At 42.3% G+C, this 13,775-nt stretch overlaps 1 protein-coding gene across 7 annotated transcripts in view; it reads right to left on the bottom strand.

Annotated features, from left to right (window-relative positions):
• The window catches only part of ZNF644 (zinc finger protein 644), a 50,150-nt gene extending 37,042 nt beyond the window's left edge, over positions 1-13,108 (bottom strand). For 4 of the 7 annotated variants that reach the window (XM_065657552.1, XM_065657550.1, XM_065657557.1 and 1 more), the window contains exon 1: positions 12,759-12,981. The gene's annotated coding sequence lies outside the window, so the exon portion shown is untranslated. Of the gene's footprint in view, positions 1-11,888; positions 11,914-12,758; positions 12,982-13,052 lie in introns of those variants that run through there. The other 3 variants (XM_065657551.1, XM_065657556.1, XM_065657554.1) reach the window with 3 other exon arrangements.
• Positions 13,109-13,775: the final 667 nt, after the last annotated feature.

Genomic DNA, 13,775 nt, shown 5'->3' with positions numbered 1-13,775 from the left:
TTTATGTGAACATTGTGTTTATTAATAAAATTTAAAACCATTAAGCATTTTTTGGGGGTAGAAAAAGCAATAATTAAGTTTTAAAAAATATTTACTAGGAGTTCATTTTTCCAATAAATTGATTCGTATTCTAAAGCAAGAAGCTTGATGATACCCATTAATATCTAAATGGATTTACATCTCGGTTCCCATTTAGGACACTTTTACCAAAAGCAATATTTTGCACAACATTTCTAATAGTAGTTAAAGCAGCACATTAACAGTCAAGCCATGTTGTTACTGAGGCAACAATGATTTCTGGTAGCCATTTTCTTTTCAGCTTTAACGCTGCTCCAAAGCGCACAGTCCTTACTGCAATCTCTGTTTAAACCCAAAGGCGGCAAACTGCTCAGCAGTTTTCTCTCTGGCTACACTCTTCACATACCTCCCTCTAGACTGCCTTCTTCAGTCTAATGGATTTACCTAACAGTATTCTCTAATGCTGGGCTCGACACCATTTCAGTTTACACTAATGAAAATGCAACAGTATGGCAGTCTGCTTTTTAAAAAAAACACCCTACATTTAGGAGACTAAAGAGTTTGCAGGGCACTGGGAGAAAAGAACAGCGATGCGATTTATTATTTTAACTGGCAGGCTCTAAGAACACAGCTCAGGAGAAGATCAGCAGGTGTACAGCATTGGTCACTGTGCCAGCAGCAGCCACTGGGAACCCCGGCTCACATCGCATGTTACAAAACCAAAGCAGGTGCTGTGGCCAAGAGCAATTTCTTAGTAGATTGACATCTCTCAGAATTTTCTGTATTCAGAAAATGGTTTTAAGACAAAACTAGCACACACATTCATTTCCAACTCCTCCTCTACATTTTTGTGGTCTTAAAAATGACACACCTGAAACACTTTCCTGGCTTTCTTAGGACTGCAATGCAGGTTTTAAAAAAGGTTGAACCTAAAAACCTACAGCTCAAAATTAGTGATAAATAACACTGGTTTCACTTCTTTCTTAAGAAAAAAAATAAAAATTTTCCCTTTCTTGCTTCATGACAGTTTGAAAAAAAAGCAATGGTAAGAGGGCACTAAGAAGAAAGTGAAATACGTAACCAGTCACAACAGCAATGGGAGGAAACAGTGAACTGGTATTAGCGCGTAAGTACCCCCTATAAAACAGGATCCCAAGTTCAAACTCAGTTCCTCACAAGTTTGTTCCAGTTGAATGGGTAGCTATGCTGGGATCACGAGCTCTAATGCCTGCTGTTGTCTGTCTAGACAGCGTTTCTGACACTTCCCGTAGACCACAGCAGGAAAGGGAATCTCTCGTTCAGGGCCTCAGAGGAAATGTATTTCCTATGCACACGAAAATGTAAAATTTAACAAAAAATTCCTAGATATTTCATACACACTTAGATTTCCTTAAGTATTTGTAAACCTCTGCTTATAAACTCATAATAAGTATGTTCTATGTTAGGGCTTAACCTTAAAATGCAGGTAGATTTATGCTGAACTCTGAATTGGTGTGGCTGAGACACTTTATTCTGATATCCCTACAACAGTAACCTCCAGCAGAGGACAGAGTAGACACTCCAGAGTATTGACATCTTTGAACACCACTGCTAACTCCCTCAGAGCCTGCTTGCTTATCAGAGGACTAAGCTGTCACTACAATGAATGCTTTGGTATGAAGAAAATAACCATATTAAATATAAAATATAAAATAAATTCCAGTACTGACATTCTTCCTGCAATAGTTTTTATCCAAATAAAATATACATGTATTTTATAGAATCGTGTTCAACTACTGCTTATCAGATTTGAAGTGAACCTACAAAATACTTTGCTTTCTAATTGGGTTTGTATACATGTTATTACTTATAATCTATGAAAGATCACTTTGGGGAGTCACATATACATAACCAGTAACGTAAAGCCTTTCTTTCATTTGCAAGAGCCTGCTTTTTGATGACAGAGGATTAGTTTTGGTGAAGGAATAAAGTTAAAATATGCCATCAACACTATCACCTTAATAGCTATTGAAAATGGGTTTTAACCTAAGTAAAAATCCATTCCTCACTGAGTTACTCAGTGTTCACTCTTGGTTTGGTGGCTTCCAACATTGCCCATCACCTACATAAATATGAAAAAACTATTTCCTACTTCAGATAAGCTGTAGCAATGCAACATAAACCAACTGTGGTTTACTTTTACATCTTCATGCTAGATAGCTGCATTAGTGTTGGTGTCTTTATTTTACCTTTTTTTTTTTTAAATAGCAGTAACCCACATCTTACCCACATTTGGCAAGCAAATTGTGGCAAATGCCTCCACACAGCTCTTTGAAATGTATTTCGAGATCACTAGTTACCATTTTGAACACCATACCAGCCACACTCACCAGCACCACAACCTCAGATCAGCTCTGACACAACATGCAGGTCTCATTAGCAGGCTCCTACTCACAGTCCCAGTGTTCAGTCAAACAGTGCCCACAAGTTTTATTACTAACACACTAACTTAATCACCATAGGGGACTGTTTCTTACAGTACAATTTCCAAGTGTTTTGTAAATTTACTAAGCCTTTGCTCAAAAATTATTCTATGAAAAGCACTTTGCTATAAAGCAGATACTCTTGAGATCTATCCCAAGGTCCCTCTACTCAAGTTATGCAGGACCTTAAGGTCTACTTTCTACACTGTTTAATAAACTTTGAAGGAGTCTCCACATCAGACTGCAAGAAGGGGGAGCAGTCCTAGGCAGACTTCACTTCAAGGTTAGCGCTTCATTAATCCTTCCCTCTTCAAACTTGAACTGGTTAAATGCTTGTGGACTCTGTTCCACTGTACCCCTCCTTTTGCTTGGCCATTAACCAGGCAAAAGCTTTCTATCTTTGATTCTTTTACTATTTGAATTCTTCCAAACACATGACAGCCAATGGACAAACTCAGTCCTTCCAACTTCTGGTTTTTTAGTAGTAAGATATCTGGGATTTCAGGTGTAAGCATGCAGCATTTCATGCAGAGACCTACCTCCAATTCATTTACATACACATAGTAAAGTAGACTGTTTTTCACCGCTTTGTCACACCTGCAAATACGTATCTTCTGGCCTAGTTTCCACTAGCTAGCTATAAAGATACACAACCAATAAACTGAGGCAGGGCATACAGGTTCTAACAAATATATTTAAGGGCCATGACATACCTGCCACACCACAAAACAGAAAACCAATTACATCATATGCTTGGCCACTTCACCACCACCATTTTGGTCATGTGATATACATCACTATTAATATGAAATACTGATCTCATTATAAAAGTGCTGATGTCTCCATCATATGATGAATTACAGCAGTGAATACTCTTGTTCTAGCTGCAGGAAAGCATCTTTCTGGTATGCTCCCAAAGAAGTTGTAGTATTTTCAAAAAAGACAGCAGCAAAAAGCATGCCACTTTGGTTATCCTCACCTGTGCACATCCAGCCCATTGGTTGTACTTAGGCACCTAATCTGGTTGGGGCTAAAAAAACACATACACTATATTTATCGGTTTTCCTGACCAAATTTCCCAACTAAACTTTCAAAGTAGCCCAAGAAACAGAGGAGACAAGACATACACCCTAAGCCTGCTGTTTCATATGCTTTACATTCGATTACAGGGACAGTGCAAGAGAACCAGGTCTGCATGGGCTAAGGTGGTATAAAATCAAGGGTATAAAATAAATACACACACAGCACAAGCCATTCACATAATAACTCCCTTTCAGAATATAGACACAAATGGCAGTTTGTAACTGAGGCAAAGAAACCTGTACATTTCCCACACCTCCCTTGCACCTTAAAAAGCACATAAGCCTGAGACAGAAACATATTCTTCTAGCGAGTAAACAGCTTATGTTGTTTGCACTAATAACGAAGCTTCTCAAAACAAATGAAAGTGAGCACCTAAGGTAAAGGAAAATTCAATTGGTTTAGACACCCACAGTTTAAACAGAACGACCACCAAAATACCTCCTGCAAAGGCTTCATAAATTCACACAGATATTGACTAATAAGTCCCAAAAACTTAGTCACCTACAGAGGTTCTGTGCCTACTTTTAGGCTCATAAACAGGGTTGACTATTTGCCTGCTGACTGGCCCCAGAGCTACTATCTTAGTTCATTATTGAGAATTTTGTAAACATCCAAGTTAGATTTTCAAGGTTAGCTTCAGTATTTTATGTTTGGTTTTGGCTGGAACACTGAAAAAAACATAATGAACACTAAATGCGTACAGAATATCTGTGAATGTGAAATCTTCTGGTTTAAATGAATTAAAGGAGAGGAACTTTTCTTTAAGTTCATGGACAACATATGGAAGCATACTTAATTAGATCAATTCTGATAAAAAATGCTCAGAACTTATTCAATTCCTGCTTAATCAACTTTAAACAGCTTCAGAGAAAAAAAAGAGGCATGAACTACACTCCAGAACTCTGTTAAAAGTACAGAAATACATGAGGTATTACTACAAATTTAATTTAAGAAATAACCTGTCTTTACCCCTAGACTCACAGAACTCAATAAAATTCAGATAATAAATAAAAGAAAAATTAAAAGAAGTTACAGCATAGAATAGTTCAGCTTCTCCAAAATTAGACTTCAGAATACCCTAACCAAAGCTATTCCTTGACTGTCTTAAAGCCATCAGAAAATTTCTGGGAATTTACAATATTTAAAGGAAAACAATGTGATATTTGTGTCTTTGACATTTTATGAGGTATGGGCAGTCATAAAACACTCAGATTTGTACTGAAGGCAAGACTAAAGAAAAGGCAAGGAGGCTTTGGGGTTTGTTTTTACACTAATAGAGTTGTCCTATTAAAAACAAAGTGTAAATTCAGAATATAAAAGTATTGGTAACAAAAGGTAACACTTTAACATTTTTGTATTCATTCAAATAAGCTGTTGATTAACATCATATAGCTTTGGTTTTCATTTCTGAATGCAAAATCTCCTTTAAGATCAGAAAGAAATGCTAATGAATCTACAGCAACAGAAAATATGAAGAAAAAGGACAACCTTAAGAATGTAGGAAGTTGCACTTTCTCCTGCTGAAAATGGCATTCCAGAAGATGACTTAAAAAACTGAAAGAAAAGCTAAGGTAAAACTGCTTGGCGGAATGGAAGTGAAGCTACAGAGAGATTACTCTGAACAAAATGACCCTGGGCCCTGGTATTAATATTACTAAGTTGGAAGAAGACTTTTTTTTTTTAAGAAGATCATGGAAACCACAACACAAGGGATCACTAATTAATTGTCCCTCCTTTATATTCGAAAATAGTACACAGCAGTATGCTTCAGGACGAGCTTAACAGATGGACCTAAGGCTGAGTTATTTGAAATATATTAAATAGAACTTTATTTAAAACAGTACTCAACATCTGAAACATCAAAATGATCACCTCGCAGAAATAAAACAAACTCACTTTTCTCTAAATGGCTTAACAGACAAAATCTCCAACTCACCATTAACACTTCAAATGACATGAAAAAACATTCTGCTGGGATACTGCAGTACTTTTTATGCAAAAGTGTAAACCCATCTCTCTAATTCCCTAATGGACATTGCTGGACTTCTGAAGGGACTACAGAACCTGTATGCCTTCACAATTTTACTATATGTCAATACATTACCCTAAATATAGCCTTAATTTAGAACAACACAATACTCTTACACTGGAAAACAACAAAGAATATTTTAGTTGTTTGTCTCTATATAAAAGTTTACAAAGATCTATCTGGATAGATAGGCAAAGGAACACATAAACTGTGCAGGAGTTCTGTGTGTGTGTGCAATAATTACAAAAAAACGCCTCTCCCACTATAACAATTTGTTTATTTTTGACATAAATCCTTACTAGACTATCTCTTGCACATCATCTTCTCTGCTCACCTCTGCTAGAACTTCACTGGACTAAAAAAAGGAAGGCAAATTCCCAAGTTGTGTTCAGTGTCTAAAAGACGTTGCTTAAAATGAATTATCACAGTACCTGTATAGTATTTTTAGAAACAGTGTGACACTTGAGTTATATAGGAATCTGAATGATTTCTCCCAAGTATGATTTCTGTTTTTGGTTCTCTCCCTTGCACAGAAATACATCATGCTTGTTAATGCACATTATTGCTGGTAATACTGTGAAAAGCAATAGCAATCCCACAACCGCAAGAGAGAGCTAGACCTGGGGAACCTTTTTTTTCTGGACAAGCTGCTCCTCTTCCTCTCCAACCCTCACACATGCCAGGAAAGATACTGGACCTCTCTCATCCACCAGCGCTTTCCACCACATGTATAGCAGTGAGAATGACAGCGAACTTACCCTGGAGGTCTCACCACCTACAGAATCTAGGAATGGGGACTTCTCATTTACAGGAATATGACAGCGAATACTAGCTCTACTCCTTCCCATGCTGTAACTGCTCCAAAGCCTCTGAATTTTTTTCCTTGCAGCTTATCTAGGTTAATTCACCATCACATGCCCCCCCAACTTATCTTCCCCCATCTTCTTCAGAAAAAAACTGCCACAACATTAGTTTTTTGTAATAAGTACCTGAGTAGGGAGCACTAACAGATATTTTGTTCTTAACTTCCCAGAAGACGAAAAACTTTTAAAAGAAACTTCAGAGTTCTAACATCCATTATAATTTGTATACAATGCAGTTATTTTCATTACATGCCACAGGTTCTTATTTTAAGTGTTGCTCAAGAACACAAAATATTACGTGATTTCATAGATATTAATATATACATTAAAAAGAATAAAGAAAGCAGAAGAGGACAGAGCACTCGCTTCATTATGGGAGAGAGCTGGGAAACGCCAGCTGCAGAACTGTCACCTCCCACTCCCTGTGATAGCACACACAATCAAGACTTTCTCACAGAAGATACACCCAAAACAACTATGATATTCAAACAACAAAACGCAGCACCTCTCTGTAAAGAAATAAAGTTATTTATAGTAACAACAACAACAACAAAACGCTTCTGGAAAAAATACCTCCTGTCTTTCTCCTCCCCACTAATTAGCACGGGGGAACACAGAATCCAGTGTCTTCAGTGAAGGCTCCTAAGAACATGTGTAAGAATACACGGTTTCTTTGCAAACAAAATAATCATAAATGCAATAAATGCTTCAATAACCTACACCAACTGTTTTGGTGGCTGGGAGCCTAATTTTAGTATACAAATCCTATAAAGTTCCCAACTCTTCTGACTGGAAAAGATACATTTGGAAAATTAGAGATAGTTTCTGAAGCTCTACAGCCACAAAACTGTTGTATGTGCCTACATTTGAAGATGAAGAAAGATATCAGCAGCACTCTATGAAAAGCAGCAAAACAAAACAAAAAACAAATCAAAACAAATAAAACCAACCATCACCACCACCCATCACCCCACAGACTGCAGCCAGTCACGAAGCAGATACCTACCACTTCCTACCAGCAGCAGCACAGAGCAGCTTCAGAGCTGCCATGCTTTAGCAGATTAACTATCACTTTTCCAAGAGCAGTCCCCTGACCTCCTGCTGTATGCCGCTGCTGGAAAAAAATCTTGGGTGGAAAACCCATCCCTGTCCCCATCAAAAAGCCACACTGCAAAGGCAGATGGGATAAAGCACAACTTGTGCTATCAATGCACCAAATTATTATTCTGCAAAGAGGCAGGAAGGAGGGATTCGTTACTACTTTTCAGAATTACAATGATTAAATTTGTTAAGAAATACCTCGCTTCTTTCACTTTAACTAAAAAAGGATGCATCAGGTAAAAGCCTGTAAATAAAGATAAATTATACAAGACATACCTTGCACCTTGTTTTGCTTGTGTTCTATTACTTTGTTGTGGAAGGTATTTTTACAAGGGAGCACTAACAGCTGGCCCTGAAAACGGGAAGGTTACAAGGATCTCGATCCCTGTCTACAGCTACAAGTGGACAAATCATTGGGCACCGGTAATTCTTTCCATCCTGTTCCCTGAGACGCATCCTTTCCCTGGCTTGAGCTGCTTTGTGAAGACTACAACATTATCAAGTACTCAAGGCAAGCAAAAAATATAATCATTCAAATACTCATAAAATAATGCCCCTTAATATATATATATATTTTAAAAAAAGATTGCAGATTTCTCAGACTGCAACTTCTAGCTTATTTTCATTCAGAAACGAATAAGACTGTACTCCAATTTCTAAAACTCCAAAGCTTTTTTACAAGTATGGTAAGTATCTACCGTGCAACTAAGCATACTGCAAATATTTACCACACACTAACAATGGGCCTGAACTATTCCAAAACCCAGCAATCTGACCTTTATCCTGATTTGAGCACAAACTTCACTTCCTCTGGATTAAGTTTCAAGAAATACCAAATTACTAAATATCCCATGATCCTTCAGTCAGTCGATTACATGTAAGATTAAGCACTCAGGATCAATCAATAAATGTCAACTAGAGATTTACCACTTCCAGCAGCTGGATTTAGTCACACCTGAAACCAGCAACTCCCACACCAAGAGTATGACATCCATACTGGAGTGAGAGTTCTCTGTATTACCAAGTTGGTTCAGAAATACTGTCAGATAATATTTACTGTAATCAAGACCAAAAAATGCATACTCACTGTTAAGTCACTGTCCTCCTCCCCCCTTAACCTCACTGGCAATGTAAGGGCGTTGCTGCAACATTTTATCAGCGTAACAGCTGCTATGTACAGTTGAACAGTGACAGAAATGCAGCACAACTGGATATTCATTTTTATTTGGATTATTTTATTTCCTTTTAAATATAAAAAAGCTTGCTCTTCTTCAATGAAGCAACACCACTTACGAGTAAATACCACAGAATTCTGGGTAGACTCCGTAACAAGATGAAACAACACAACTGATCCCGTGACTATCATGCTTTTTTCAGTTTTTTGAAAAAACACACATTAGAAGTTTATGTGAACTCGTTGCATGGTCTTCATTGACAGACAGCTGTGATTTGAGCATCAAATTAAATCTCAGAGTATTACAGTACTGTAGAGATGCACAGTATTTTTGTCCATTTTCAGGTAATTGAGGAAGTCAGTGACCATTTCACACCCTTGCCTACCAAAGAGAAGCCTTTCTACAGTTCTGTGAATAACGTGGGCATGACTCTTCTACCACCACTGCTTGTGTGAATGGTTCCTATTAACTGACACAAGTTTTTATTTAAGAGACAGTGTATACATACATGAAAGTGTATTTTTTTTTCTGTGGTTTTTTTTCATTAGCATGAATATATTTTTTCATGGTACTACAAACTACATGAAGTCCTTTAACCCAGACAGCCCAGTAGTATCTTTATACATATCAGCCAGAATAACCAGTATTCACAATTTCTTTGGGCAACTGAAGTTCTTTTTCCAGTAGCTATACGACGCTTGCATCTACACTGAAAAAAACCAAACAAACAGCAAACCAAAATGTTAATTATCCAAAAATCAGCTTATATTTAGAGTGCTCAAGAAGATAAATGAACATACTTTTAGAGGAGACAGACTTATTTCGGTTTATTTCACTAGGGACTTCTTTACACTCTGAAGTGGTGGGATGTTAGTTCCATCTGAAGGAACTGGGCTTTGGAGGCCAAGCCCACTTGACCACTCTCAAAGTCAATTTAAGTGAGTGCAATATTGTTCTGATATAACCTAATTTTACTATTTTTTTCTCCTAATCTCTGAATATGTAATACAGTATAGTCACAATCCAGAGCACAGAGGGAACTAATTCAATTTGGCTTAAAATAACTGTAACATTAGTGTATTTCGCATTAAAATAGAGGGACTAAAACAAGTATCTTAAGGCAGTTGTCTAATAGTTGCACCATTTGAACTTTGTTGAAGACAGAAAGTTGTTTGAAAACGTAAAACCATGAGGAAAGTGCGTTATCGACCAGCCATACAAATGCAGCCAGTCAGCAACTGTTCAAAGACCTTTAATTCGAACCAGCTTCAGATGAAACTGCCCAGCAACTGACACAACTTTTCTGTATTATTTCCAGTTTTAAGTTGTCAGATATTTTTTAAGTTGGTAAAAAGCCTGAAAGTGTTTGAAATTAATAATTGCATGTGAGCACGTGTGTTTTATTACTATGGAGAATTTTATTCCCTTTTCAGTGCCATTTTCTCTAAGAGTGACTTCAAAAAGGCTTGAATTGAAAGTACACATGCTAGTAGGTTCTGCTAATACTTGCAAGTATAAGCACAAACTATTCCACCAGAAATTCCACTTACAACCCTTGAATTCAGTGTCCATATTGAAATTCAGTGTCCATATTGAAATTCAGCCTACAGTGTTATTTTAAAGTGGAAGGCATTGCCACTATTGTTTAACATCCTGTTTATTCACTTGCTGATGCTCTTATTTTAATGAATTGTTGCTGTACTAAGGAACCCCACAAGGTTGCTCTAAGTGATCAGTGCCTTTTCCTCTCACTAGCCCAGTCACCTGTTGAGATTTCAAGACAGTAGTATTCTCTTTTAGCATTCACTCAAGAACCTTCATACACATTTGCCTAGGCAAATTCCTTCTAACACTACTTGGTATAAACTAGACGCTGGACTTCGTGAAACTTCAAAATAGTCAGAATAGTGCAGCTTTGCTCAGATTTTATTACAACAATATTTGCCATGGATTCTTTGAATATAAAAAATACCATACAGATTAGAGAAGACAGAAATAAAAATACATCTATAAAAATAAAAGTTTCTTTGGTGACATTAACAACTCCCCCCCTCCACCCGGAAACATCCTGTTGTTTGGGTAATTTTTTTTATTTTAAAAAAAAAATCAATTTGAATGAATGCTTGACTTCAGAAGAAATTATTTTACAACAATATTTTGAAGATTATTAATTTCAATTCTCGTTGTAATTCTTGTATAACTCTGCAGCACATCCCTCTGCAGTTAGACAGGTTTGCAACATCAGCTGTGATTATAAGTCAGTGTAATAGGATTGTCACACTGCACTGCTCCTCCATGCACTCTACTTAAACTCCTCTCCAGTAAGAAAATTACTGCATTTTCTCTGCACCTAAGTGACCCACAAAAAGCTTCTCCAGATCTATTCTGCATTGTCTAATCAGTCAATTTATTCTGCCCTCAAATCTCCTGCCTTGAACAAGTAGTGAAGTATTCTATGCAGAAGAATCACATCAAGTTACCAAAACTCGAAAGCACTTCACTCTCAACTGTGAAGAATCTCCTATTTAGAGATTTGTTTTATTATTTGAATGAAAAATTATTTTGCAACCTCTATAAAAATACATTTTTTTAAAAAGCATTGCACAAACTTCTCAGTAAAAAAATACAATTCTGTGCTGGAATTCCAGGGACGCTTATCAGCCTCTTTAAGAGTGTTTGTCCCATGTGGTAATTCATTAATCTATACAACATGAAATGGCTTCTTACTCTAAAATCTGGTGCACATTCATTCCCCATATGTGTTTGAAAGCTAAGTTCCATGACACAATCTTCATAATTAAATTATGTGCTAGAACGGGGTGGGGGGGGAGGCAGGAATCAAAATATCACTGCAAATGAGATTTTGCTTAAAGGGCCAGAGTTGTACAACACTGATTGAAACCTGTTTTGATACACCATGCTTGTTTCTCATTACCACCATGACTTGTCAGTTTATAGCCCACACTACCCCAACAGAAGTATTTCTAATAGACTAAAGGTTACATACAAGCCATAAGAAGAAGGAAAACTTTCTAGATGTCAGATAAACTACGTTGGTCAAGATGATGCTAACCACTGCAACCTGATGGAACACAAACTTTGTCAGAGAAACCAGTAACCCTGAAGCAGCTGGGAGCCCGAACACACGGCTCTGTACCTGAACTGTTAACTCTTCCTTCGCTGCTGCAAAGCCACCTCGGCTCCGGGAGCCCCGTGCACCGCAGCCAGCGGCGCTGCCCCGGTGCGCAGGGCACACCGGCCAGTCCCACGGCGGGCCGGGAACTTGCCAGCCCTTTGCACCACCACCACGGTGCGTTTCACAGCCACCCTGCTCCATGTCAAGACGGAAGGGAAGGAAGGGGAGGGAGCGGATCGCACGTCACTCCTGCCCCAAGACGGCAGCAGGCAGCCCTGCCGAGCTGCCCGTGAGCCCGGCGGGCAGACTGTGTGCGGCCCGCACTGGGGAGCCCAGCGGCAGCGAGGCGGCGAGCGGCAGAGCGCAGGTCCGCCCGGCAGCACCCGTCGCGCCGCCCTGGCACGCCGGGGCAGGCGGCGGGAGGGGACCGACGCCTGCCGAAGCCCCCAGGGTCACCCCGGCCACCCCCGAGCGACGGCATCCTCCAGCCCCGGCCGCGGCGGCGCCGCGCGGGCATTACCTGCGTCCCCGCGGCCCCGCGCTGCTGCCGGCCCGGCCCGGGCGGCTCTCCCCGCGCCCTAGGCCCCGCCGCGGCGGCACCGGGCTGCCCAGCTCCTCCGCGCCTGGCAATGGCGGCGGCCCCGCTCCCTCCTCCCAGCTCCGCGCTCACTGGCTGCGCCGCTTCATGTGACTGAACAAAACCCTCCTCGGCACAGCCCTTTGTGTCCGGCCCGGCCAGGGCACCGGGGAGGCCACTCGCCGGCTCGGGAAGGGGGCGAGAGGCGACGGCGGGGACGGAGGGAGGCGACGAGGAGGGCCGGGGAAGGGAGCGCCTCGCCCGCCCTCTCCCTGCCGCGCCGCCACGGCCGCCGCCTCGGCCCGGCCACTTACCGCGGCGCGGGCGGCTGCGGCCGAGTCGCGGTGCCGCGCCAGGTCGGAGGCGGCCGCCATGTTCCCCGATGCGGCAGGATGAAGGCAGAGCCGCCCTCCCCGCCAACCGCCGCTAGGGCGGCCGGCCGGGTCCCCACATGCGCCTCGGCCCGCGCCGCCCCCGCCCCACGCGGCGCCGCGCGGAGCGGCGCGCGCCCCCTCCCCTCCCTCTCGGCCGCCGGCGGGGTAGTGGGGGGGGGCGGGGGTAGGGCGGTTAAAAAAAAAAAAAAACCAAAAACGTAACGGGAAACTCACGGGCTCGCCGGGGTGTGCGTCACGCCGGGGTTACGTCCTGCGCGCGGCGTCATGACGTCATCGCGCAACTTCCCGACCAACCCCCCCGCCACTCCGCGCGGGGCTGCACACACACGCGCGCGTCCTGGGGCCCGAGTCGCGCATGCGTGCGGCCTTCCCGCGCCGCGCTCCTCGGCCCCGCCCGCAGCGAGCCGCCCGGGGTGGGGGCGCGCACTCCTCCCGCCGGTGTGCGGCAGGTACCGCCGCGCCGGCCCCGCAGGCCGGCCCCAGCTGATCGCTCCCGGCCCGCCTCCGAGGGCAAGAAGGAAATGGCTAGGACGATTTCCTCAGCAGGCCGCCTGCCAGCGCGGCTGCCCCGGCCCGGCGCGCCCTGCCCTCACCTGCGCCACGCCGCGCGCTCGGGAGCCAGGAGTCCGGGTGGCGGTTCCCTGGCCGTGCCTTTACCACAGAAAGTGGAAAACCAGGTCGGGCGCTGCGGGAGCTGCACACCGGCGCTCGCCGTGCCCGCCGGAGGGGCAGGCTCCGGCCACAGCCGCGGCTGCCGGCGGTGCGGAGGGAGCAGGGAACCTGAGAGCCGAGGAGACGGCCCGGGATTGTCAGCCCCTCGCGGGGCGGGAAGCTGTGAGGAGACACCGAGAAAGTGGAAGCGTTCGGTGCCACTTTTTAGTTCACGTTCATGCTTCTGATGGCGAGTCCCAATTCAAAAGGGCAGGGATGCAGGGG

Source organism: Caloenas nicobarica, chromosome Z (genome assembly GCF_036013445.1).
Source record: "Caloenas nicobarica isolate bCalNic1 chromosome Z, bCalNic1.hap1, whole genome shotgun sequence".
Lineage (NCBI taxonomy): Eukaryota > Metazoa > Chordata > Aves > Columbiformes > Columbidae > Caloenas > Caloenas nicobarica.
This window is presented reverse-complemented; position numbering and strand designations above follow the sequence as displayed.